This window comes from Crocodylus siamensis, chromosome 3 (genome assembly GCF_052110815.1).
Source record: "Crocodylus siamensis isolate JL-2025a chromosome 3, ASM5211081v1, whole genome shotgun sequence".
Lineage (NCBI taxonomy): Eukaryota > Metazoa > Chordata > Crocodylia > Crocodylidae > Crocodylus > Crocodylus siamensis.
Genome location: NC_143397.1, coordinates 160,901,734 through 160,927,864, shown reverse-complemented (window position 1 = coordinate 160,927,864; position 26,131 = coordinate 160,901,734).

The following is a 26,131-nucleotide window of genomic DNA, read 5'->3' as shown; positions in this document are numbered from 1 at the left end:
TATAAAATATATATATATATATATATTCTTTTTTTTTTTTTCCTTCCTGGAGTTCTACATGAGAATATACTTTTACTTTCAGGTCTTCTTGGCTCATTGTGCTGTATCCTGGATTCTTTATAAGGTGACTTTTTATGATTGATTTTCCTCTTGTGTATGTTAATAAGCAGCACCACCTACAGTGACTTTCCAAAAATGATAGAAAATAAGATTAAAATGATGATTTCAGTGGAAATAGAATATGGCAGGATTTTTTTTTGTAATGAAAGTAGAGATGTGCAATTATAGTTATATCATTGCATCTTCATTATTAATTACTGTATAATACATAATTCATATTTCCATCATGATTTAACACATTGTAAAGGCTTGCACAGAAATAATGCTTTTTTCGCTGTGCAAAAAGTAATTTCCTGTAATCTCTCAATTTTAGCAGGCATTTCCTCTTTGAGTTTGGCTTGATATATACATTAATTAGAAATCAGTTCACAACATTGAAATTAAAGCAGTTATCGTTTAATATTATTCATTATTGCTATGTGTTTCCTCATTACTCAATTTACATGAACAGGCAAATAACATAGCAATAACTAAACCAACATCACATTCTACTGACCTTGCACAACTCACTTATAAGTCCCTGGAGAGAGAGAGTGCTTGCCAGAATTGGTGGATTTATTTCCTTTCTAAAGAATGGTAAGGTATTAATTTCTCTCCTTTTATATTGTTCATAATGAACTTATGCTTACTATCATTAACTATTATCATTACTGCCTGAAATGCTCTTCATTTTTTTCTAGATTCTAAGAAATGTACATTGCACAATCATTAATTTGTTTATATTGACAATTTGCAAGTATTCCCTTTCCAGTTTTTGTGTACCTTTTGGCTAGGGACAGACATTACACACACACACTCGTTTAAGTGATCAGCAACTGGTTTCAACCTCTAATAGAACAGATGTTCAGTGCATATAAACCAGTCTGAAAATGGCTGAAACCAGTTTGAGATAAACCTGGTTGAATGTAGAATCAGACTTAACTGATTTGGGTCAAACTGGCTTATTGAATGTCTGTCCCAGACCATTATGTATAAGTAACCTTCATGCTTCTGAACTGACTTTTGTTTGGTTGTCTTTATTTTTGTATTTATTTATTTTTATATCTTGCTGAGGACAGGTTTTATAGAGAAGGTCATTTTCTTACCCATTACTGAGTTACCTATGTCAAACTCTCCTCTTTTCCCTATTTTCAGTTTCATTTTTTCTTTCTCATTTGCCTATTTATAAAGTTTCTTTTATTCCAGTGAAGCTCTTTGAATACTTTTGTATCCCATGTATTTCTGGTTTGGTTTTGTTTTTGCTCTGATTTTTTTATCACAACAATCTTTAAATTTATACATGTTTTCTTTCATTCTTGGTTGCTTGACTACCACTTCTTTTTTCAAAATGTCCTAAACCTCAGGTCATACAGCAGTCTCTCTTTAAAATCCCATTGACAACATTCTGTTTTTTCTCTTTTTGTTGCATTTTCAACCAGCTTACTTAATACAAGCCAATCCTACTTAGTATAAAACCCAGGGAATTTAGCTATTGATATTTCTGCCTGCATGATATTTATTAATTTGCTGATGAATATGCTTTCCTGAACTACATAACCCCCTACTATTTCACTCTGTTAACTAGCATTGAAGCAGGAAAGATTGTGAGAGAACTTCTCTTTTCTTCTCATTTTCAGAACTTTCAGAAAACCCTTGGCCTTCACTTTGGCCTTTAATTAAAGCTATGTGTGGCCTGAAATTGGTTGGCAGTATTTGGTACCCATTAGAAAAGTGAATATTTAAAAGTTACTTTGTACCATGTAGTTTTGAATACCCTAAAAACTAAAGTAGTAATATTTTTATTTTTGCTCTCTCTTAATGTTTTTATTTTTAAATATCTAGTTTATTTTTTCATTTCATGTGTCTTAGAATCAACAATGTTACCCTGCCTTACTGAAACTGCAACCTCAACGTTGTGGAGAAATATGGCAGGATAATTCTTCCTTTATAGTCCTGCAATCCCACTGCATTCGACTAACAACAGGAGTGATTCTGCAGTGTTCTGTTTGAAAGCACAGCCTTGTACTATTACTTGTCTAGAATCCTAGCCCTAAAAAAATGTTGCCAATATTTAGCAACTATAGTAAAGTACAATAAATATTTGAGGGTGGTGCTGATTCATTCCTATGGCTTTATAGAAGCTCTCTGGTGTGATGGGAGGACCACAAAGGGTAGGTACAGACTTTACACTATCATGTGATAAGTACACAGCAAGTGCTTTACAGTTGTAACTGAACTGATGGTCACAGCACATGGAGTACTTTCAAAATGGTCGATCCTTATCTAAGTTCATCTTGGCTGGATGTGGTATCGACTAATGCATTTTAAAATAGAGCACTTTCTTGAATGCCTGTGCCAGATCTCATCATAAATCAAAGTAGGTTACAACCTGTCAGCATCCCATGGGGCTTTGCAACATCCCGCTCGCCCCCCTTTGCAGAGTGGCACTTTAACCTCAGCCACAACTCATATGCTCTGCCTGAAAGCCAGGCTGGCCATGCCCCTGAGTTTTCACTGACAAAAATCAGCAAAGCCTCTGGGCATTTTTACACATGCTTCTGACGTGTAAGGCGCTGGGCACTTTTATTTAGCAAACTGAGCTAATTAAAAGTGTTCCGGGTGTCAGGTGTATCAGTGGCATAGTGCAACCCCTTGCTGAGAAAATGGTGGTGGTGCACTTTGAACTAAAGCACATCGGACTTGTTTTAGTTCAAAGTGCATCGCTGCCATTTTCTCAGTGTGAAGGTACACTGCTGATACACACACTTCACGAGGCTGCCAGAGTGTGTCAATTTATTGATATTTGGCTCATCAGAGCAGGCTTCCCGCATGTGTGTAAGCGCCCTCTGTCCCTAGCCCTGAACCCTCCCTTCAGCCAGCTGTGACCCACAGCTAGCCTTGGGAGTGGGGGAAGGTGTCTATGTCATTGTACCAGCCCCAGCAGCAGGGCACCTCTGTCCCAGGCCATGTCCTCACCCCACTCCATCATGAATCACCCCACAGACCTGAAGCAAAGCCTGGGTAAACTCCCCATGCACAGGCATAGCTTCATAAGAGTCTGGCCCTGGTACTGGCACACCCCAGGGCCCTGCACATGGGCACAGCTGTTACCTATCAGCTCTGTGTTCCTGAGGGAACCCTGGCACCCAGCTTGCTGGACTTACAAAGGACTTTTTCTATTCTGCCTCTCCCTCATCCCTTTCCCCCCATCATCTAACCAGAACTAAGCAGAAGAAAAGTTTAATAGGCATCTTGGACTGTACATTCCCTGGTCCCAGTATGGCAGGGCTATTTAAACTTGATTGACTAAAAATTCTTTGCTGGGTTAGGGAATACTGAGACAAGAGACTGAGGGGGTATGGGTGACATTTGAACAATGGTAAAGAGATCATCACAACGTCCAGCCTGTTGGAGCCCTGACTACAAATGCTGTCAAACTTTTCTTGGGATGACTGGTGGAAGTCCTCCCCACAAAGTTTATGAACACTTCAACTAATCAATCCTCTTAAGCATGTTAAAAGACTATAGTAAGATCTGAAAGTCATGCTAAGCTGAGGCTTATTCACAGCAGGTAAAATACAAAACACTGATGCTGACTTCACAGTGCAAGCATAGCTAGGCCATGTAAGAAGAAACAATGTGGTATCCCTTTCAGTATATGTTCTATATTCATAATAATTTCAAGGTGGCTACGAGGTCTGGTTACTCCTTAAAACTTTACATTTTTCCTTGTTGTTAATCATTGTATTGAGATGTTCCAAACCAGATAACCCCTTGTCACTGAAAAAGGTAATTCGTGTAAATTGAAACTGTTTATATAATGGGGTTTTCCCTGTCAATTATGGTTTGGGACCCTCTTGATTTACACAGTTGAAATAATGCTTTTAAGAGGCTGGATTAAGGGTATAAGTATGCTGTAAAGCAGAAAACAGTGTGCTTCAAGAGGGAGAAATCTCTCTGACACCATCTTGCTGTTGTTCTTGAGAAGCTGGGATAAACAGATCATCTCTTTTGGTCACCTATTTAACCTTCAAAGATCGTGCTAGGAACTTTGCCTGTCAACAAACCACCAAAGTGCCTTGGAATGGTGAGATCCCAGCTCTCTCTAACTCTTTCTCTTTCTCCCTCTTTCTCTCTTTCTCTTTTTCTATTTCTCTCTAGCCATAGCTTTCTGAACATGAATTTTATTAGTTAAGCTTGAGCTAGGTTTCCCCAAATACTCAATTAAACCAGGGTAATATTGTAATTGTTTTTGTTTGTTTTTCTTTGCATGTTTATTACTGCTAGTACCATCATAAATTTCATATACTTAGCAATAAGTAAGTTTTATAGTCAAACTGGTGGAAACCAGGTTAACTTTTCCCTCTTACCTTCCCCTTTCCCACTTGCTCTGCAGCAATGCTTCTTTTACTTAAGCCAAAGATCGCTGTAAAGCCCCAAAATACTGTGGGATCCACTCATCAAGAGGTTACCACTACTAAGACAGTTAAGGCCAAAGATTGGGATATGCTGAGTTTGAGACACATAAGGGGATCACCTTTTATAGGCTGATTGACCCAGTTTGGCTCAGACATGCACTAATGAATTGAATGCTGGACCATGAGGGTGTCAGCTGGACACCCAGCCTGATTCAGAGGTATTCTGTTCACCTGCATGCTTGTGTCTGACTGCATTTTATTGTTGCCCTGATGTACTGATTTCTGTCATATGAGGGTGACAGCCTGTACATACTGATCAACCCAGGTGGGTTAGGCATATCATGTTAATCTGTGTATGTGTGTATGTATTTGACTGATTTGGTGGCTGGAGGAACCCAGCCCCATTGAAACTGAGTCCTGCAAGTTAGCCCCATTGGGGGTGAGGACTTGCAGAATGGAGAAATACAGCTGCATATAGAAACACAAGCAGAACATTGATAGAATTACAAATACCCTAGAAATGTACCCCAAAGTGATGGGCAAATCTGGTAACACGGCCCCATGGGAGACTACCCCGGCATCTGCACACACTCTCAGGGACAGTCAGCCTGCCAACAGACTCCTCCCCATCCTCCCCCCCACAGCAGGATACAGTGTGGGCAGCTCACCTCTTCTGGGATGGGGCAACAGGGGGGAAGAACATTGGCACTTGGCCAACCCTGTGGTTTTCACAGCTTGGGCACTGCCAGCAGGTACCCAGCCTATGGGTACCTGCTGTGCTGCAAGGCTTTTTTGGCCCACAGTTACAGGATTCTGGTAGAATAAGGCAGGGGTAGAGGCACAGACCGTCCAAGCTAGGGCAAGCAGATGGATGCCCCAGGGTACTTCAGAAGTAGGTCTGTTGTTAGTTTCTGCTGTGTAGTGGGTAAAGAACAGTGGACATTTCCATCTCAGTGCAAAGGGCACTGTCAGAATCTCATGGTATCTGCTGTAAGGCCCTGGAAAGTTTGAGGTTGGGGGTGTGGCCTGCCTGGCAGAGCCGCTCATTCTGAACCAGGGGCCACACCCAGCTGAAGTGAGAGGGAGAGGCACACACCAGGACCCACACCTTCACACATTCTCCACTTCCAGCAATCCACCCTTCCTGTCACCCTTCCAGGCTTCCATCTACCCTTCCAGTCTTCCATACACCCTCTTGCAAGACCCTCATCCAGAAAAAAGGATGCTGAGACCCAACAGGGACTGTTACAGAACATGTATGACCCTGTCCCATCCTAAACCACTGGCCAAACCTAGGTACATAACTGGAAGTATGGGGAGATGAGAGATCTCATAACCATCTGAGACAAGGAAGAAGTCCAGTGCCAGCTCCAGAATGGGCACCACAACAGATATGTCTTCAAGCACATCAGCTAGCAGGTGCAGAGTCACAGGATGGACTGGGCACAGTGCCACACCTAGACCCAGGTGAAGTGGTTATTATCAACATGTGCTTGATGCCAACAAGAGGTCCAAAGGTCCAGGGGCTAAAGGCAAGACATGGCTTTTTTATGAGGAGTTGTTCCCCTTCCTCACCAAGGACAGGGCTGTTGACACCCCTCACACCTATAGCACCACTGCAGAAGGAATCACAGGAAGGTGCTGGCATGACCAGGTACCCAAAAGCAGGTCACCAAGAGCCACATGGCAAGAGCACAGCTGATGGAGCCAGTCCCCAAGGAGTCTGGCATGCTGCCAGTCCCCACATCATCACAGGATATAGGATCCAAGTTGCACTTGCTGCTGGAAGCATGCTTCCAGGACATCTTCTCACCCATGGCTGAGAGTATGGAGCATGGGATGCAGGAGGGAAAGGACATCTCTGACACCATGGATGTGGGGACCCAGGACCTGGAATACAGGCATAGGCCCTCCATCTCATGGGAGACCCTGACCCTGGACCTCAACCCTAAAGACTTCAGGAAAGCTCATGAGCTCCAGGACACCATTCCTTTAGATAGCAGTCATCTCTATCCTGGACCAACTCCTCTGACACCCAGGGATCGGGAGAAATGGGGAGCCCCTGAGGAGAAGAGTGAGGGAAGGAAGATGGAGTTAAGAGACCCACAATCACTATAGGTCATCCCCCTGGTCCCAGCCTCTGCTCAAACCCTTGTGGCTAAGAAACTCAGAAAGGGGTTCGGGTGGTGGGGGCAATGTGGTGTGGAGATGGTGGTGGGTTTAGGGGATGGTGAAAAACCCCAGCCAACCTGCTCACAGTTGTGGGTTCCAGGTCTGTACGTGCTTCAAATGTTTTTGTCCTTCAGCACTCAGCAGGGCAGTGACTCCATTCCCTTAGCTTCCCCTCCAATATTTTGGGTCAGCATTGTCCTAATGCTTCGTTCCAATGCCTTGCTGTACTTGTCTCAAGTGGCCTTGTGGAAGGTCTACCATTTCTTCTTAGAGCTTTGATGATTGAGAGCTGGAGTTTGATGTGGACCAGTGATGCCCTGGGCAGACTGTGAAGGAAGTCATCTAAGACCTGGCAAGATGGTGGTTGTGGGTGATCATGAACTGAACTGACCCAGCACAAGCCAGAAGAGTTGTTGTAGTTCTATCTGGAAGAGTGGAATGTGCCATGCTGCTTGGGGCTGTGAATAAGAACAAGATCATTTTGCGAGGCCCAGTTTGCAAGTGTTCACCCTTGGCATCTACATCTGTGTAGCCCAAGTCTGTGTGGTGACTGTTAAAGTCTCCAACATAGATGACTGGATGAAGCAGAGTTGGTAGAACATGTTGGTCCCAGTTGACTTTTTGGGGCTTGTAGACATTTGTAACCTGAAAACCACCAGCCTGGATGGCATCACAGAGGTTGGTGGACATCAGCTGGACTGTGTGCATGATGTCAGACCAGGCATATGTGGCTTGGCCCTGCTTTGGATGTGGAGCATAAGACAGCATGTCAATTCCTTCAATTTTGTAGCTTCAGCAAATGGCATGTGTGTCTTCTGTAGACATACAATGTTGACAGCACGTTGGTGAGCAAGAACACTGATTAGACTTCACTTGGCAGGCAATAGATGCTAAAAGTTAAGATTTGGAGTTCAGGCCCAATGGCATGAAAGTTATAGGATTGCATGATATATGGGTTGTCAGTGTCAGTAATACCAGGATTCCATGAAAAGCTCTCAGAATTTGGTTCGTTGTGAGGATCATTAGTTTCCCCAGTGTAGAGCAGATACTGACGGTTGGCACAATGTGCATGCTGACCCATTGCCAACTGAAAGGCATGTGAAAGTGCACATTACCTGCTAGTGTGGATAGGCTCTGAGCCCTTCCCCCCCCCCCACCAAAGGGCAAAGGCTGATTATGTTTGCTTCTGACCTAACCTAGACCATTTTTAGTGATACTTAAAAGAAGACTGTTATCAGAACCAAAGCTAATTGTAGTGACATGCAGCATTCTGGTAAGGAAAAGACTGAAGGAAAAAAAGGAGGTGGCTTCATAACAGGTGCACTGTGATGTACCGGAGAGTTAGTAGGGTGCAATTGCTGTAAAGGAACATCTAAGAAGGTGACTTCTCTGAAGTATGTCTAATTTTAGAATATTATTGTATTGCCGGAGTTGAGAAAAGCCAATTATTTAAGGCATAATTCATCCATTAACTTGCTTGTCATGCTGCTTGCTAAGAAAACAGCTGAGCTCATGCAAGCATGACCTGGATTGTTTTTGTTGGTTTTCTGATTTTTATTTTTTTCCTTGCAATCACTGAGACAAGAACATGTTTTGAAGCTTATATTGGATTAAAAAAAAATAGCAGCTCTAAATTTCCTATTTCAAACTGTCTTAGGCTGGATAGATCATTTTAACAAGCAATACTGCAAAAGAATTCTAAAAATAAAGATTCTGATTTTCATCTCTGATCCCATAGATGTACACAGTAGTTAATGTCAGTGGCGTATGTAACAACAGGCACCCACACCTGGGCTGGAGAATAGGAGTCCACTTTTAGCTATAGTACTGAACTGCACTTGACTATTAAAATGTACATTAATAAGAGCTGTGGGCCAAATTTATTCTTGGTCTATAAGCTGACTGAAGTCAATAAAGCCATACAAAGGATGAATTTTGCCTTGAGAATATGTTTGGTTTGTGAGTGATGAGGTACATTTTAGATCTAATATAAAAGCTGAAAGCCCAGAAGTTACCATAGCACTGACAAATTGGGTATAGTCTCAAGACTCATTTTTGAGTGGCAAAAGACATTTTAGCTTAATATAAATTCTCTGAACCTAGAATTTACCCTAGCACTGTCAAATTGGATATACTCTCAAGACCAAGTTTGTCCCTGGCATGACCTCATTGACTTCATTGTGCTTACATACACACACACACACACACACACACACACACACACACGAATGAGACACAATGCTTATTGATATAAACAATAGGTATATATTATGAAACAAGGCTTATAAAAAAACTCTATGCAGTCTTTTTAAAAATATCAATTTAAATTTTTATTCTATCTTGTCCCATTTCCCTCATTTTTTTTCTCAATCTTTGGTAGTAGTTCCTTTTGTGAATTCAGAACTTATACCCAAAGTCTTTCAGGACTCATTTCTCAGTCATTTGTTCATGATAAACTTCCTCTTTGCTATCTTCTCTTCAACTTAATTTTTGTTATATTGCTATTTAGTTGAACCTTTCTTTTGATATCCACCCTCTCTGTCTATCCTCTGCATCTCTCTGGATAATGTAAACATATACATCAGATGAGGGATCTGGTCACCTGAGATTTGGAAGAAGCAGGGAGCATCATCCGACTCATGAATGTGAAAGAGAGCACCGGCAGAAAAGTTGATCAAGGATAACGGGGAAAGTGAGGATTAGGGAGTTGAAAGGTTTATGAATTCTGAGAACAGGATTGACTGGTGATCAAGACTCAATCACAAAAGAGCAGGTGGGGGTCAATCACACTTTGGTTCAGCTTTAGGAGAGTGGTATCTGTTATGTTCCATTAAAGACAGACACCAAGGAAGAGGGCTACTTTAAAAAAGTGGTAAGTACTGTCATCATACATTTGGGTTTGTGAAGTCTGAGGGCTAGGTTTATATGATACAAGACCCCCACCAAACATTAAAACATTCCACTTATTTATAAAAGAAGATTGCAGCTAATGGATGCGGTAATTTGAAAGTTGAACTTATAGAAAGAAAATGGAATATTATGGTTGCCCAGACTTCTAGCTGTAAATTATATGGATACATTCTTTTTATTATTTTTTAATCCTAGCACAGGTTCATAGATCTTAATAGTATCTGGGACTTGCCTGAACATATGTATAATTTTCAGTAATATTTCCCATGGCATTGTTACATTAATGGCACTGATCCTCTGCAAAAGAATGAACTTAACTAACTGCTATTTATGCCTGTTTCAGTTGTACTAATTGGGAACAGATGAATGCATGGAGGCTAGATAGGAGTTATATGATTCAGCATCACATGTCTGTACCACCCTAAACTAAATCTCTAAGTGGTATGCTATCATTTGTATTAAATACAGATGATAATGCACTGCATCTAAATATAATACCAGCTTCACTTTTTGCTTTCCACTTACTTACTTGCATTCCTTTTCCAGTTATTTTTTTTTCCCTCACTTCTCTTTTAGCAAAAGCATTTTACCTGATTTATTGGTCTTAATATTAATCCAATTTATTTTTGCATTTGATATTTATTAATTGACCTACAGAAATATTTATGGCAACTATTTTATTCCCTTTGGAGAAACAAAAATCTTAAAAGAGTTCAGTTGGGCAAGCAAGTGATCATTCCCTAGCTCTATCCTGCTTGGTGCAGGAGGCTGGACGTAACGATCTGAGGTCCCTTCCAGCCTCATAATCTATGAATCTATATAAAACACTAGCCATTCTTGTTTGTGGATCAGTCCAGCCAGGGTTGAGACTTGTAAGCAAGCTGGTGTGCCAGCTCCCATGCAGCTGTGCTTTGTTCCCTCAAGAGTCCTTCAGTCAGCCCAAACAATGGTCCATATCACAAACAATAACCCTTGACCAAAAGAACAAACAAGCAAGCAAAAGCAGAAACCTTTCCCCTTTTTGCAAGCAGTAGCAAAAAGCTGTTCAGCTCTGGCCCCCTCTACAAGTGAGCTCTTCTGAGTCTCAGTCTGCATCTGGGCCACAGATTCTTTCCCAGTTCATAGATTTCATAGATTTCATAGACATTAGGGCTGGAAGGGACCTCGGGAGATCATCGAGTCCAGCCCCCTGCCCAAAGGGCTCAAACTCCTTGCCCTCTCCCTACTTGGGCTTTTAACTCCCAGTTAATCCTGCCCAGCTCCTACCCCAGGGCTGCTTGCCCCACTTAAAGGGGGAGATCATTCTGTTATAAGACCCTTCAAGATTACTGCCAGGGACCTCTTTCTATTTATTCGTCTATTAAAGCAAGTAAGAGCATGAAGATTTCTGGATCAGTACAGTTTAGTAATCTTTCCTTTTGGACTGATCCCTGTGCAATCTCTGCTACTTAAAAGCCAACAAAATGTTGGGCATCATTAAAAAAGGAAATGATCAGAGACATGGAGCAAGTCAGATACTAGGAGAGACAAAAAGGGCTAGGACTCCTCTTCAATTTGTAAAGGAGAAAGCTGAGGAGGCATATGATAGATATCTAAAAAAATCATAAAGGGTGAAGACCAAGTGACCAGGAAACTGCTGTTCAAGTCCCACAATATTAGAAATTGGTGGCACCTACTGAAATTAGTAGGTGGTAGTTTTAAAACTAACAAGAGAAAGTTCTTTTTTAATGCAAACTTGTAGTTAACTTGTGGAATTCATTGCCACAGGTGGTGGTAGAGGCAGATAATATAGCAAGCTTCAAAAAAAAAAAGGACTGCATAAATTCATGAATGATAGTTCTATTAATGGCTATTGCACAGAACGATATGAGGTGTTTCTTCTGGTGTCTCTAAACTAATAATGGTGCATGAGAGGAAGAGGATTGAACAGGAAATAGCTCTTCTAGATCTATTTAGTCTTAATTTTAATGCAATTAATTTTTGGTTTTGATATGTATTGACTCCATGTCTGGCTGACAGGGGGTGTGTATATGTTTGCACCCGATGTATATGTTTACATTATCCAGAGAGATGCAGAGGATAGACAAAGAGGATGGATATCAAAAGAAAGGTTCAGCTAAACAGCAGCATAGCAACAATTAATTTGAAGAAAAGATAGCAGAGGGGATGTTTATCAGGAACAAATGGTTTGACCAGGGGGTACACTGTTCCACGTCTAGCTGCCCTAGGTACACTGATCCAAAAAATTGAAAACCCCTGAACTAGCCCATAAAAATATTTGGGGATTTGCTCTTCCTTTAAAAGCTATCCTTTTTTCTGAAATTTTGCTGTCTGTTACCTGCTCCTGATAATGTAGCTTCTATTTCACAACTGTGTACACTGTTTATAGCTCTAGCTAAAAACATTGACTCAGGTGTGGACATAATATTCAGTGAAGATGTTCAACAAGGCTTGGTTTTGTTTTATGAATTTGAAAGAGATATGTATTTTATTTTAATGGTACAGGACTAATGAAACATTGTTTGATTATTTTTTTCTAGTTTATTGTGGGTTTTTTATACACAGTATATGATATAACAAATGATCATATATTCCAATAAAGTTATATTTGTTTCTGCTTTGCTTCTGTACTGAATAATATAGCCCTAGCCCTCTAGCATATTAGTATAGAATCTAGTTTATTTTTCACTGGAGAAAAATGTGTTATGTTATGTGATGATGTATCACACCCTCTCCACCCTCCTTTCAGAACTGTAGATCTGCCCAGATGAGAGTGGTACTTTCCTGCCTAGCAGCTTTGCACGGTATTTTGGGGTAGGTGTTCTGCAGTGAAGGGACAAATTATCTTCTCCATATTTCAGGAATAGAGTACCAACATCTTGACTGTCAGGCCTTCTCCTTCCGCTTTTACAGTGTTATGACTCAATTGGCTAAAGACACACTGCTGATGCTGTGAAGAACTCAAAGTAGAAACCCCCAAATCTGTCTAAAAACTCAGCAGGCTTTCCAGATTTTCAGCTGTGCAAACTATTATTTAGTGAACTCAGTTCTGGCAGAGAATCACTTTTGATTCCAGCAGTACGTGATAGCTTTTGAACATTGGTAATCATAACAGTGAGGTCAATGTCTCTGTCACCTGTAAGCGTTGAGCTTTCAGAACCATAGTTTTTTTCTGTGCTGCAGTTTCCACAGCAGACTACAGGGTTAAGATGTCAGGTTAAAAAGGTTGTCAAATAGTCAGGAAATGTTAAGCCTTTTCACTAAACTACTCCACAGTGTCGTCTGGCAAGGCCATGAATTTGCAGGTCAGTGCTATCGTGGTTCTCTAAAAGTAGCTGTATAAGTCCATTCCAGCTCACCTGACATTTAGCAGTCAGAATAATTCTACCAGTTTTTATCTATAGATCCAATAAGTATTTAAAAGCTTTAACTATAGAAAGGTTTTAACAAAATTGGGATTATTTTCTTTTCAGTGCAATATCATTTGACAGAGCTACCTTCTGTACAGGTACCAATTCCCAGGACAGTACCTGTTGTACTTATTTAAAAGGAGACCATGCTTTTCCCCCACATATCTATACTAGGTCTGGTTGAAATTTCCTGTCATAGAAAAACAGACAAATAATCAAACAGCTGAATGCAAAAGGGGTTTGGCTGACAATAGAATTGTAAAAAATGTTTGTAATAAAACTGAGTCCGTGTGAAATTCACCGGCAAAGTTGTTTTAATGAACTCTGAGCCCTTGAGAAATTAATCTTGTCTCAAGTTTATTGTAGGTTTGAAACTTGGACCACACTACTCAAAGTTCACAGACTTTCTGACAAACTCACAGCATATGTGTTTGTGTCACACACTGTAGCTTTTATTCAGCGAGAACTCTCCTTGGTTAGCTTCAGTGAGTTTTCTTTGAGTACAGATTGAATTGAGACTTCTGTGAGATGTAATACTCTATAAATTTTTCAGTTTTTAATCTAAAACCTTTATTCCATTTTTTTTTTAACCTTGTCTTCAAGACACATTTTTTTCTGTTCTGACTGGATTTGTTTCCCCTTCCCCTTCTAACTCTTACTTTGCTCTTCAACATTTTCCTTTCCCCTGCTTCCTCCCCTTCATGTTATCTCTCATGTCATTCCCCGTCCTCATTCTATCCTTATGCTCTTTCCTTATATTCTCAGGCTCTTCCCTTCTTCCATCAGTCCCTCCTTCTTCCTTTTCCTAGTCACTGCTTATCCTCTCCTTTTTCCCTCCTGTCAACAGATCATTTTGGGGAAAGAAAAACGATCTGTTGACAGGAAGGAAAACAATCTGTGACAGGATGGATCATCTTTCCATCTCACAAGCCTTTATTACGTGGTAATTTTGGGAAGCTCCTGCAGTTCTTAACCCCTGGATTGTCCACACATTAATACCTGAAACTAGTTTCAAATACTTGTTATGCCATTCAAAAGCATGCTGGTCTTTGACCTATGTTACCCAGCAATACTTACACTAAGCTGCAGCTACTCTAGGGTACACCTTAGTGTAGACACCCCACCCTGCCACCCCTCTAATTGCCTAGATCAGGCCCACTGCCCCCTCACCAACCCCAGCACCCTAGATCCCTGCTCACTGGCCTCCCTGCTCCCCATCCCAGCCCTGCTGACTTGTAGCTATTTGTGACGTCTGTCCCAGGCAGCAGGCAAGAAAGCATTAACCTGCTTGCTTGGCTGTTGTCACTTCTGCTCTCAGGGCTGGGTTTAGCCCAATGAAGGCCAGCAGCCCCCTGGGCAGTGTGTAGGCAACTACAAATAAGCATGGAGGGGATGGAGGGGAGCCCTGGAGGCAGAAGGAGCGGGGTGAAGCAGGAACCCTGAGGGGCAGGGGAGGAGTCCTGGGGTTGCAGGGGGAGGGAATGAGGGAGCCCCAGGGGATCATGAGGCAGGGGGAACCAGGAATGGGAGGCTGGGGAGATTCTTGCCTTTCAGTTTTCCGGGTCCCTGGTGTCTTGTAACTTGTGGCTGCTCCAAACTCAAGCTAGCACTAACACCAATCAACATGTGTGTGGCTTACAGAATAACATGTAATAAGGGGTGCACTTGATAGCCATGTTTGTGAGACATACAAAAAACTAGAACTCTTGGATCCAAAATACCTTTTTCCAGTTGGTCTAATAAAAGGTATCGTTTTGGAGCCAAGAATTCTAGTTTTTTGTGTAACATGTAATAAGGCCCTCAGTGTAAGCAGAGTGGAGTTGATTTGATCAATCCCTTTTTTCCTCAGAAGCTGTGTATATGCGTGTGCATGTATGTCTGCACGCATGTTGCACGTCCTCTTTTGCCTATAAGAGTCTACATAAAGAATTAACAGCAGTTCTTTCCCCAGTAGGTAAAATGTAATTGATACATTTCACAAAATGTCAGCCTTAGCCAAAATAAACAAATCAGAAAGGCAAGAAGTATTTGTAGATAATTTGCAAGAAGAGGTAAAAGAGAATACCACAAGTTTTGGGTTACTGATGTAGCAGTGATACTACAGCAGGGAATGAATAACTTCCTAGAAAATGCATAAAAACTTGTAAGGCACACTGATTTAAATAAATGTACAGTGTTTGTGAGATGATCTTTCCCCCCCCTGTATTTACACAGGTATAATGCCAGCAAAAAGAGGATCAGACTTAATGTATTCAAACACTTGAAGCATTGTGGGCATGTCTACATGAGCCGCACACTGCATAGTTGTTACTGCACAGTCATTTAGTACTTGCATAAGCAAGTATTAAAGACTGTGTAGTAACCAGCATTACTGTGCTGTACCGTCACCTCATGTTTTTGTCTGATGCCACTGCACAGTAGCAATGAGTTACTGCACAGTAGCTCATTACTACTGCACAATATCATCACTGCATGGTTAGTGCCTGGCAAAGCTATTGCACAATACCATTGAGCTACAGTATGGTAGCTCATTGCTACCGTGCCATAGCATCTCATGTAGATGCACCCTGTATGTCCCATCTCATTGGATCACATTTTGAAAGTTACACTTGAAGGTAAAAGTTTGAAAGAATTATATCAAGAATCTAGATTTGCTTTAAGAAAGAAAAGAAAAGAAACCAAATGAAACAAAACAAAACAAAAAGAAAACTTAGAATTTCTGATTTTAGGGGGAAAAATAAAAACCACTACACTTAACAAAATACCTAAAATTATAAGATTAATTATTTCCATTTTTTAATACTAGCAAATTAAAGAGTGGAAAAAGAGCAGAAATGCCTTGACCTATGAAAGCATTAATAATAAAACTAAGTTTTTCAGCTAGTATAAATTGGTAGAGGAGGGTTTCAGACACTGGTCCACTGTAGAGGGAGACAAATTCTAGATATTTATCTTTGTCAATGTCTCAAATTAACCAGAGAGCAAACGAACAAAAAACAGAAGAAGGGGATGGAGTTTGGGAGGAAGGGGAGGAAGAGGAAGAAAAGGAGAGAATGTTTGCAAGATTTCTTCTAAAATTGGCTGAATCCATAGTGAAAATAAAATTAAAAGTCTGACCCCGTCAATATTTGCATTAATAAACCCATTCAATCTGACAATTTACAGATTAGGTTTTGGCCTGTCATTAAGCCTGAGTCTCTCATAACAAAATTGAAGTTGTTTGTACTGATATTTAGTAGTAGTAGCCTGTAAGAACTGTAATAGCAAGTTCCTATTGCTACATAAATTGTTGTTAACTGATAGCTAAATAAATAACTACCCAGAAGATAAGTCATTAAAAGATTATAGCAATAAGAATTTCCATGGTACCTATATCCAGCTGCAACCAACAATCAATAGAATTATCTAGTGTTAGGACAGGCCTGATATACATTTCTATTCCTGAGTTTGCCGTTGATCTGTTTGGACAAGTCACTTAATTTTCAGTATCCTCTTCTCTAAAATAAATTTCAAAAATACTCACCCACCTTTTATAAAACACTTTGAAATCACTGGAATAAAATTTCTATGTAAATCCAAAGGATTCTCTTCTACAACAACACTCAAATAACTTAATAATAATGTAAGGTCTTTTCATAGTTTCATAGTTTCTAGGGTCAGAAGGGACCTGAGCAGATCATCTAGTCCGACCCCCTGCCATGGCAGGAAAGAATACTGGGGTCAAATGACCCCAGCAAGATGTGCATCTAACCTCCTCTTAAACACCCCCAGGGTAGGAGCTTGCACCACTTCGCTTGGAAGTTGGTTCCAGACCCTAGCCGCCCTGACTGTGAAGTAGCGCCTCCTGATATCTAACCTAAACCTACCCTCTGCCAGCTTGTGCCCGTTATTCCTGGTCACTCCTGGCGGTGCTCGGGGGAACAGTGACTCCCCCAGTGCCTGCTGCTCCCCCCTGACTAGTTTATAACAGGCCACAAGATCCCCCCTCAGCCTTCTCTTCTGGAGGCTGAACAGGTTCATGTCCCATAGCCTCTCCTCATAGGGCCTGCCCTGTTGTCTCCTGATCATACGAGTGGCCCTCCTCTGGACCCTCTCCGTGTTGTCAACACCCCTCTTGAAGTGCAGCGCCCAGAACTGGACGCACTACTCCAGCTGCGGCCTGAACAGTGCCACATAGAGGGGGAGGATCATCTCTTTGGACCTGCTCGAGATGCATCTGTGGATGCATGCCAAGGTGCGGTTGGCCTTCCTAACTGCCTCTCCACACTGCCGGCCCATGTTCATCTTGGCGTCAATGATGACCCCCCCAGATCCTTTTCTGCCTCCGTGCTGACAAGAGGGGAGTTCCCCAACCTGTAGGTATGGTGCCGGTTGTTCCTCCCCAGGTGCATCACCTTGCACTTGTCTGTGTTGAATCCCATCCTATTCTCATCCGCCCACCCTTGTAACCTGTCTGGGTCTGATTGTAGCCTGTTGCATCCTTCCAGTGTGCCCATGTCCCCCCACATCTTAGTGTCATCAGCAAATTTGAACAGGGTGCTTTTTACCCCCTCATCCAAATCACTGATGAAGATGTTGAACAGTGCGGGCCCGAGGACCGAGCCCTGCGGAACCCCACTGCCCACGTCCTTCCAGGTTGAGAAGGACCCATCCACTACCACCCTCTGGGTGCGGCTCTCCAGCCAGTTGGCGACCCATTTGACTGTGTGGGTGTCTACACCACAACCCCCCAGTTTCTTAATGAGAATGGGGTGGGAGACAGTGTTGAAAGCCTTCCAGAAGTCCAGGAAGACTATATCCACTGCTACCCTGCATCTAATGATCTGGTGATCTGATCATAAAAGGCCACCAGGTTGGTCTGACAGGACCTGCCACTGATGAACCCCTGTTGGTTGCCCCTGAGCATGCAGTCTCCTGCTGGCCCCTCCTGGATGTGTGCCAGCATAATTTTCTCGAACAGCTTGCCTAGGATCAAGGTGAGACTAACCAGCCTATAGTTTCCAGGGTCCTCCTTCCTGCCTTTTTTGAAGATGGGGACCACGTTGGCCCTCTTCCAGTCCTCCGGTACCTCACCAGAGCACCACGAGTGCTCATAAAGTTGTGCCAGGGGACTTGCAATGACCCCGGCCAGTTCCTTTAGAACTCTAGGGTGGAGATCATCTGGACCGGCTGTCTTGAATACGTCCAACCCCTCCAGAAGCTCCCTAACTAAATCCTTGCTAACCTGTGGCCCATGTGTAGAATAGCCCTTGAATTATCACTGCATAGTTTCTTCTCAGTTTGTTTTCAAGTCTAGACTCTGCATTTTGGCCCTTATTACAAGTCACGCAACTTGTTTAGTTGACTAAGTGGTGTGTTTAGAATTTTCAAAACAAAGTTATAGCTAACATTATTCTAAATTAACATGCAAAAAGATATGTAAAGAACCTGCAAGTTGTATTACTTTAAAATGTTTTTGAAAAATTAGCTAAATTTCAATCCTGTATAAAATTTTCATCATTAAATATATTCCCTATTTAACCTTATTGCCACGTTCACTGTTAATCTTTATGTGAAAATTCCATTCTTGTGTACTGTCAGTATGAACTCATGATAAAAAGAAATGAAGTATATAAAGCATGGCAAGTGATTTGGCTTGGACAGATCGGGTATGTCCAGACATGCATGGACTTTTGAATCCCCAGAGACAGGTAGCGGCAGCACACTTTGCAGCACCACTACTTGTCCTTGGGGAATGCCCATGCCATGCACAATTTGGCATGCGCAAAGTTGTGCAAGTTGGCCTGGGTGGGGTAGGGGAGGCTGGATCCAGCACTGGGCTGGGCCCAGCAGCCTTACCAGCAATCCCAGAGACATGGGCAGCTGGTGCCTCCCAAGTCTGGTGGGGCACCAGATTGCCGACGGGGGTGGGGGAAGTCCCCCAGTGGTCTATCACCAGCCGGGGGTGGGTCCCCCAGTGGCTAATTGTTGACCCAGTGGTGAAACCAGAAGTGGACTTTTGGTTTCCAGATGGCGCTTCCAAGGGATACACAGCCGATCTCAGGTGGTGCATGTGTATCCACGTGCACCTCCTATGCATTGCCAATGCCTGGAGACCTTCCATCGGTCAACAAAACCTGAAGAAAAAATCCCCAGCACAGCATATGCTTGGGCAGCGTTTTCTTGCAGTGAGGAGAACACTGGACTGTGCGACATACTGCGTGACCATGCTCATCTGGACATGCCCATGTAGGCTTAATGTAGTTCAGAACACATGTAATCTCACTGTATTCCATAACTACAATTGCACTAAACATCCTCCAGCCTAAATTGGTTTGATAAGTTGTTGAGCTCCTTCAGCAAGAAAAAAGTAATTATAATATTTGGGCCTCTGATTCCAGAACTAAATTACTTTATCAATTATCTAACATGTATGTACCATCCACATTAGTACAGTACATCTTAGTTTAAGAAGGAATTAATTTTTAGTCCTGAAAGATGCACAGTGTTCCCATTTTTAAGTGAGGACAAAATGTAATTGGCTAATCTTGATCCAAGATACCGAAAAAGTGTACTTTTAAAGCAAACAACAGATTTTCATTGTGACTAAAGTTTCCCTATTTCCTCATCTCCTTGAAGGGTTATTCCTTCTTATTTTGAAAAGTAACTTCTGCAGTCTCTGTATTCCATTATGTGGTCAAAACATACCCAGAACTTTTAAGCACCATGTTAATTCTCCAGCTCAGTTCACTATGTCAAGATCTGCCTTCAGCTGCCTACTCAGCAGGAAATCTGTCAGTGCTGTCTTTATTAATGGCTTCACGAACTGCAAGGAGATAAATACAGAGCAAGGGCATGACCTAGGTTTTGTCCAGCTGTGCTGCCACACATTTTATCTATTTCATTGTTGAATAGGAGAAAAAGTCTTACCAACTCTTTCTCTACCACCGTGTAAGGCAAACAGCATCTGTACTTTAATGAGACTCAGTGTGTTCTATCAAGGTTTCTTGACAATGTACCTATTTCAAAATAGAGTATAATTCCATGTCACTTTTACTCCACTGAGGAAAAGCTAAGCTTAAATAAAACATTTCATATCTCTTAATAGATTCACAAGATATTCTGATCCTATATCTGGACTTGGGCCACACACTGTAATCTGGTGGACAGTACATAGCAGCCCATCTCATAAAGACATATCTACAGGTGCATCCCTCTCTTAAGGACTTTTGTTTACCAAACCGCAGACTTTATACTAGAAAGAATTAATCAGCTTCCTTTCCTCTTCAACCAGGTGGAAGGAATGTAGAAGAACCATTCCTCTAAGATAGATATACCTTTGCATCAGCTTTCTATCTCATTTCACATTGTTGGCTTGATCAGCCATTTACTGTAATAGGCAATATTTTGTAAACCATCACAGTTCGGACCACCTTTACACCATGTTATGAAGACAATAATGATCAACTGCAGCTTCTGAGACTAAAGTCCTAATAATTTCTAGCAGACAAGGAGTTAACAATAATTGATCTTTGATTTCTTCTGACTTTTTAAAGTCTATGAACACCATCATGTTAAGTCTAAACATCATAGGACTCATAAATGAAGGAGGATTCATTATTTTTCAAAGGTATATTCTAGAGCATATTCAGTGGGACTCCTGTTTAAATGGAACTGAAGGTAGATTCCTTTACATGGTGATCTAATTTATTTAAAGGGTAATAGTCCTTATAAGATAAAATTCAATGTTGGGAAGCTGAAGCTAGAGAAATGTGCCCTGAGAATAAGAAACCAGTTTTTAATTATTAGGGTAATTACCTATTGGAACAACCTGTGTAGAGTTGTGAAGCATGTGACAATATAATTTTTAAAAAATTACCAGATTATGTATAGCATAGTTTTGTTTCTAAAGCAGAAAAGGATAATGTAACAAGTTATAACTGTTTCAAAAAGAGGAGGAAACAGACTGTTGTTGGATAATTTAACCAAGAATCATCAGGATTGGGTTGAATCAGAAAGGATAGTATAGAAGTGTTTTTTGTTATGTGTTGTCATTAAGAAAAAAATCACAGCCTGTGTACAAAGACCTCAAACAAGTACCTTCAAATATTATTCACATTATTGACATAAAAGTGACAAGATTGTTATAAGAAAGATAACAGTAACAACTAAAGCCAATTAGAATACTGCATAGACAGAGAGAGGATACAGAACAAGACACTATATATAAGCAAATATCCTCCCATGATCCAGTTTTTGATCACGTAAACTGAATAGGCAGCATAGATTCTGCTACTGTACTGATTGGACCCTTGTGCTTATACAGACCAGCTGTAGGACTAGGTCCTTTACAGACTACATTGAAACTAACAATGCACATCACCAGGGGAAAAAGCTGGATTTATGTCTAATCTCACCCAAGAGTGAATAAATACATCCATCAGTATTAACATTTTGAAAAAGGGAATGATTCAGCATTTCAACAAGATAAAAGTATATGCCTTAGAGGTGAAGACATATAGTAAGCAATCTCTAATATAGTCAGCAATCCCTAATACTAGCATCACTTGAGTCAATCTGAAAACACATAATAAAAACCTAATAAAGCTTCAATGAAATCCAGTGAAGCAACAATAGTTACAGAATATCTCATTTAATTATACCAGTGTAATTAAGCACATACTGTCAGGGAATAGTCCAGGAATATATCAACAGTTATCAATAAAACAATTATATGGATAAAGTGTATGAAATCATTTGACAGTCTTGCATTTCATATCAATATAAACACAAATTTAACCTAAGATAAAAGAGGGTTATTTGAAAGTTGTTAATTTAAAGGAGACTGTGAAAGTATTCTGGGCATACTCATGATTTTAAAGAAATGGATAAACTGCAAATAGACATGAGGCATAAAGAGATTTTAACCTCAAACTACAGTGGAATTTCTGTAGGAATGACTCAAGCCAAAAGGAAAAAAAACAGTGGTGTTACTATTTATACAGGTTAGAGCTTTCAGCTAGGTGAGCATTGTGGACAATTTTCCTGACAATATTCATTATCACATTCTTTCTTGTATATTTGTCATAGACCTGTCCCTCTGCTGTTTTCTGGAGAAAGTCTCTTTATTGTGCAGATGTCTTCTGCTATAATTATGCTTCCTCTGCATTCAGCACTATCATATATCTTGCCAAGGGGAAGTGCTGCAACATTCTTATAGCCACTCATGTGTAGTGTTCAGCTCACTCCTGTCACTTTCTCATGCTCTCCTCTCTCATTTCATTCAGTATCTTAATAATATTTTTAAAGAAGGAATTCAATAGCATCCATGCAGTTCTCCCTCCTTCTGCTCTTTCCATCCCTCCACCCCGCCCAATAACGTCCTCCTTTTCTTCCCCTTATGACTACAATGACATTTTCTTGCCCTAAACTGTCAAGCTACCTCAGTGAACTAATCCTGTCCAACATCTTGACCTTTTTTATATAAATAAGCCCTTGTGTCCTCCCTTACCATCCTTCAACTCCATCTATCTTTATAAAATTTAACTATAATATGTCAGAAAACATCCATGGGTTGCTTCTCACCACTAATAATCTAAGGAGAAAATCCCTAAACCATTTCTGATTGCAAGTCTATCCCTTGAGTTTTAAGGGTTCCTTGTGTAATTTGCACTGGTTTATATTTTTAAAATGTTTTAAAATATTAATTATTTCTAGGAGTAAAATACACCTTGATTTATTCTAGTATTCTGCTAGATTCCATGCTGTAATTCTGAGATTTTCTAAGGAAACCAGGATTTGGGCCTTCAGCTGTGATTTGGATAGTGGAAATTCAGTATCCACATTTCTCAGGCAGCTTTGAAAATCTCCACTTCAGTCAGGTGAAACTTTCTAAGAATTTATTCAATAAGGCATCTTTTAGTGTACTGTTCCTTGTCTCTGAATTCATTTTAGTCCTATCTAGTGAAAGCTTTCCTTTATGATGTTTGCAAGGCCCTGCAAAATGACCTGGAAAATATAATACCAATGGCTGTTTTAAACTGCTTATTCTTGTATTATATATGGGACTGGCTTGTGATTAGAGTGAGTGTCAAGCTATTTGAGAGGCAGCTTTAATGTATTCACCCCTCTTTGAGTACATTATCCCCAAGAAAAAAAGAATTGAAGTCAGTTTTCTTTTCCCTCTACCTCATCCCTAAGATATATTAAAGATAATTTAATTTAGAATCCAAATATATTACTGAGTTGTAATTTCCTACTCTTAGATGCTGGCCCTAGGGCAAAACCTTCTAAAGTCAGTGGAAAAATAGGTATTGACATCAACAAGCTTTGGATTAGGCCACAAAGAATATGGAGAAACATGTATTTGAAGTATTCCAAATGCCATTTCAGTTTGGACTGCTTCAAATTTGGAGTGTTTCAGACCTGGCCAGACATGCATCCCCACCACCCAACTTCTGGAATACTTCAAAATAACTGACAAGGTACATAGCAAAAGTGCTCTTTAGAGAAGAGGCTAGAAAGCAGGTATCTCTGCAAGCCTATTGGCTTCTGGCCTCTCGGTATTCCCAAAGACAGCCAAGTGCACAGGACAACATTCATTGGCTCACTGTTCTGCTTTCCACCCTTCCAAATGTTAAGGGATGGAGTGGGGAGCAGAGAACAATGGGATGCCAGAGGACCAAGCAACCTGTTATCATATGCCATTGGAGGGTGCACACATTTCAGGATGCTCTACAAAACCAAACTTTTCAAAGATGTTCTTCTCTATTTAAGTGTTATGGTTTCAGTGCTTCTGTGTCACAGGGCCCCCACCCCATCACTGAAGGACAGAAGGAACCAGGGATCAGCTGGCTAGCTCCAGTTTCCTGGGTAAACTGAGAGTGGCAGAGGGCCCTTGAATAAAATGGCCACCCACTCTAGGTGTGGCCAGCACAGGTTGACTGGTGATTCACAGGTCTGGGATGGAGGTGACCCAGAGAAAGAGGCATATAAGCCCAGGGCCTGAGGCAGGTGGGGCAGTCTGACCCTGCATGCTGGAGAAAGCAGAGCTCTGGGGAGGAAAAGGGCCTGACTCCTGACTGCAAGGAAGCTGCAGAAAGTCCCCCCCACCCTCCGCCACCACCAGGCATCTGTACATAAGTATTTTAGGGCCTGGTTTTGTAGCTTGTTGCCCCATTGTGATGTTAACCCAGGGTGGGGACTTCTGCTTGGGTGCAGATGCTCATAATTTTTCATTTCTGTTTAAATACTGAGGGACCAGGTTGTTGATGTGGGGAAGGAGGCGGCCACTGAGAAAAGTGCCAAGGGCACCCCTGTTCCTGGATCCTTTAAATGGGTGAAGGCTGCTGTTAGCAGAAGAACGGTGGTGTCAGACAGGAAAGATTGGGGAGGGAAAACATCTGGAGCCTGCAAAGGCAAGACCAAGGGACAAGGGGCCAGACACTGTGAAGTGGCTGGAGCAGTGGCCCTGGTGCTTAAAGTCCTGAGACAGTAGATGTCAGGTGGAGAGGCCCAGCCAGAGTAAAGTGAGCCAAGGCCAGGGGTCCGCAGCTCAGAGAAGAGCCTAAGACTCAAGGCAAAATGTCCTTGCACTCCCTGTCCTATCATCACAAAAAGGCGTGGCTGGTGAGACATCAGGGTTGGTCCCTGAGAGGCCAGAGAGGATGAGCAGGGTGGGACCTAGGTGGCTGCCAGGGGGTGAGTTTGTCACCCCAGCTACAGACCCACTACATTCAGCCATTTTTGAAGTGCTCCTTTGGGCATGGATATTTGCACCCAGCAATAAGCATGATCATTTTGATAGTACAAAATGGAGAACAGCCTTTATATCTTCACTGGGACATCAGGTGTCCCAATGCAGGATGTGAGCTTTTCAGTGTATCTTGCCAATTTTAAGTTTTTTCAATGGAATTTCTGTGTAGTAGCTTCTTATTCAAGAGCTTTGCAACTTTAAGGAAGGTTGAATAGCTGAAAAGCAGCCGGGTCTAAAATTTCAAAGAATGCATCATAATTGCACAATTAGTGACTCAGATGTACAAAAAAATAATTATTTCCTGTTACAGTAGTTGCTTAAAGCACATTTAATAGTTCTGGAATTTTATGTCTGCAAGTATGAGTGCTCAAGCATGTAATTGGATACTGTGACAATGTGGGCCATAAAAAAATCATCTTCAGTGCAATTATAGTCACTTGCCTCAACAAGTATTGAGGAACATTTGAATGTGGAGTGTTGACGTCCACAGTGAGACAACATTTAATGCAGCCAGGACACACAAAACCTGTCTACACCACAACAGTAGTGTGTTATGGTCAGCTGTTCACTAGAAGATATCATGCATCTGCTCCCACAGGCACTCTCCAATTCAGGAAGTCTAATAACGAAAAGAGTGATACTTCTTTTCCTATTTTTGTGACCTCTTTGTTGACAGTAGCAGCTGGAGGTAATCCCAGAGTCACCTTACCAGTGCACTTACAGGTTTGGACCATAGCTGTGCCACAGTAGTCTTGCCTAGGGCATGCTTCCACCCTGATGGACACATGTCCTCATACAGCAGCTCTTGCACACTGTGATGTTGGCAGGTAATCCCATTAATAGGAACACTTTGTATTGTTTTCTGGTTTCCAGGCCACTTTCTCAATGAATACCAACCTGCTGGTGGGGGATACTGGTGCAGTCAGCCCTCCTCCTGCATCACCACCACATCTTGATACCTCATCCACCCAACATTTAAAACAAAGGATGGAGAACCTGCCATTAGAGGCAGGTCCTGTCAGACTAATCTGGTGGCCTTCTATGACCAGGTTACAAAATCCTTAGATGCAGGCGTCATGGTGGACAGTCTTTCTGGACTTTAGAAAGGCCTTTGACACTGTCTCTCACCCCATTCTCATTAAAAAACTAGGAGACTGTGGAGTTGATACCTACACAGTCAGATGGGTCACTAACTGGCTGAAGGACTGCACCCGGAGAGTGGTGGTGGATGGGTCTTATTTGACCTGGAGGGATGTGGGCAGTGGGGTTCTTCAGGGCTCGGTACTTGGGCCCGCACTGTTCAACATGTTCATCAGCAACTTGGATGAGGGGGTAAAAAGCACCGTGTACAAATTCGCAATGACACTAAGATGTGGGGAGAAGTGGGC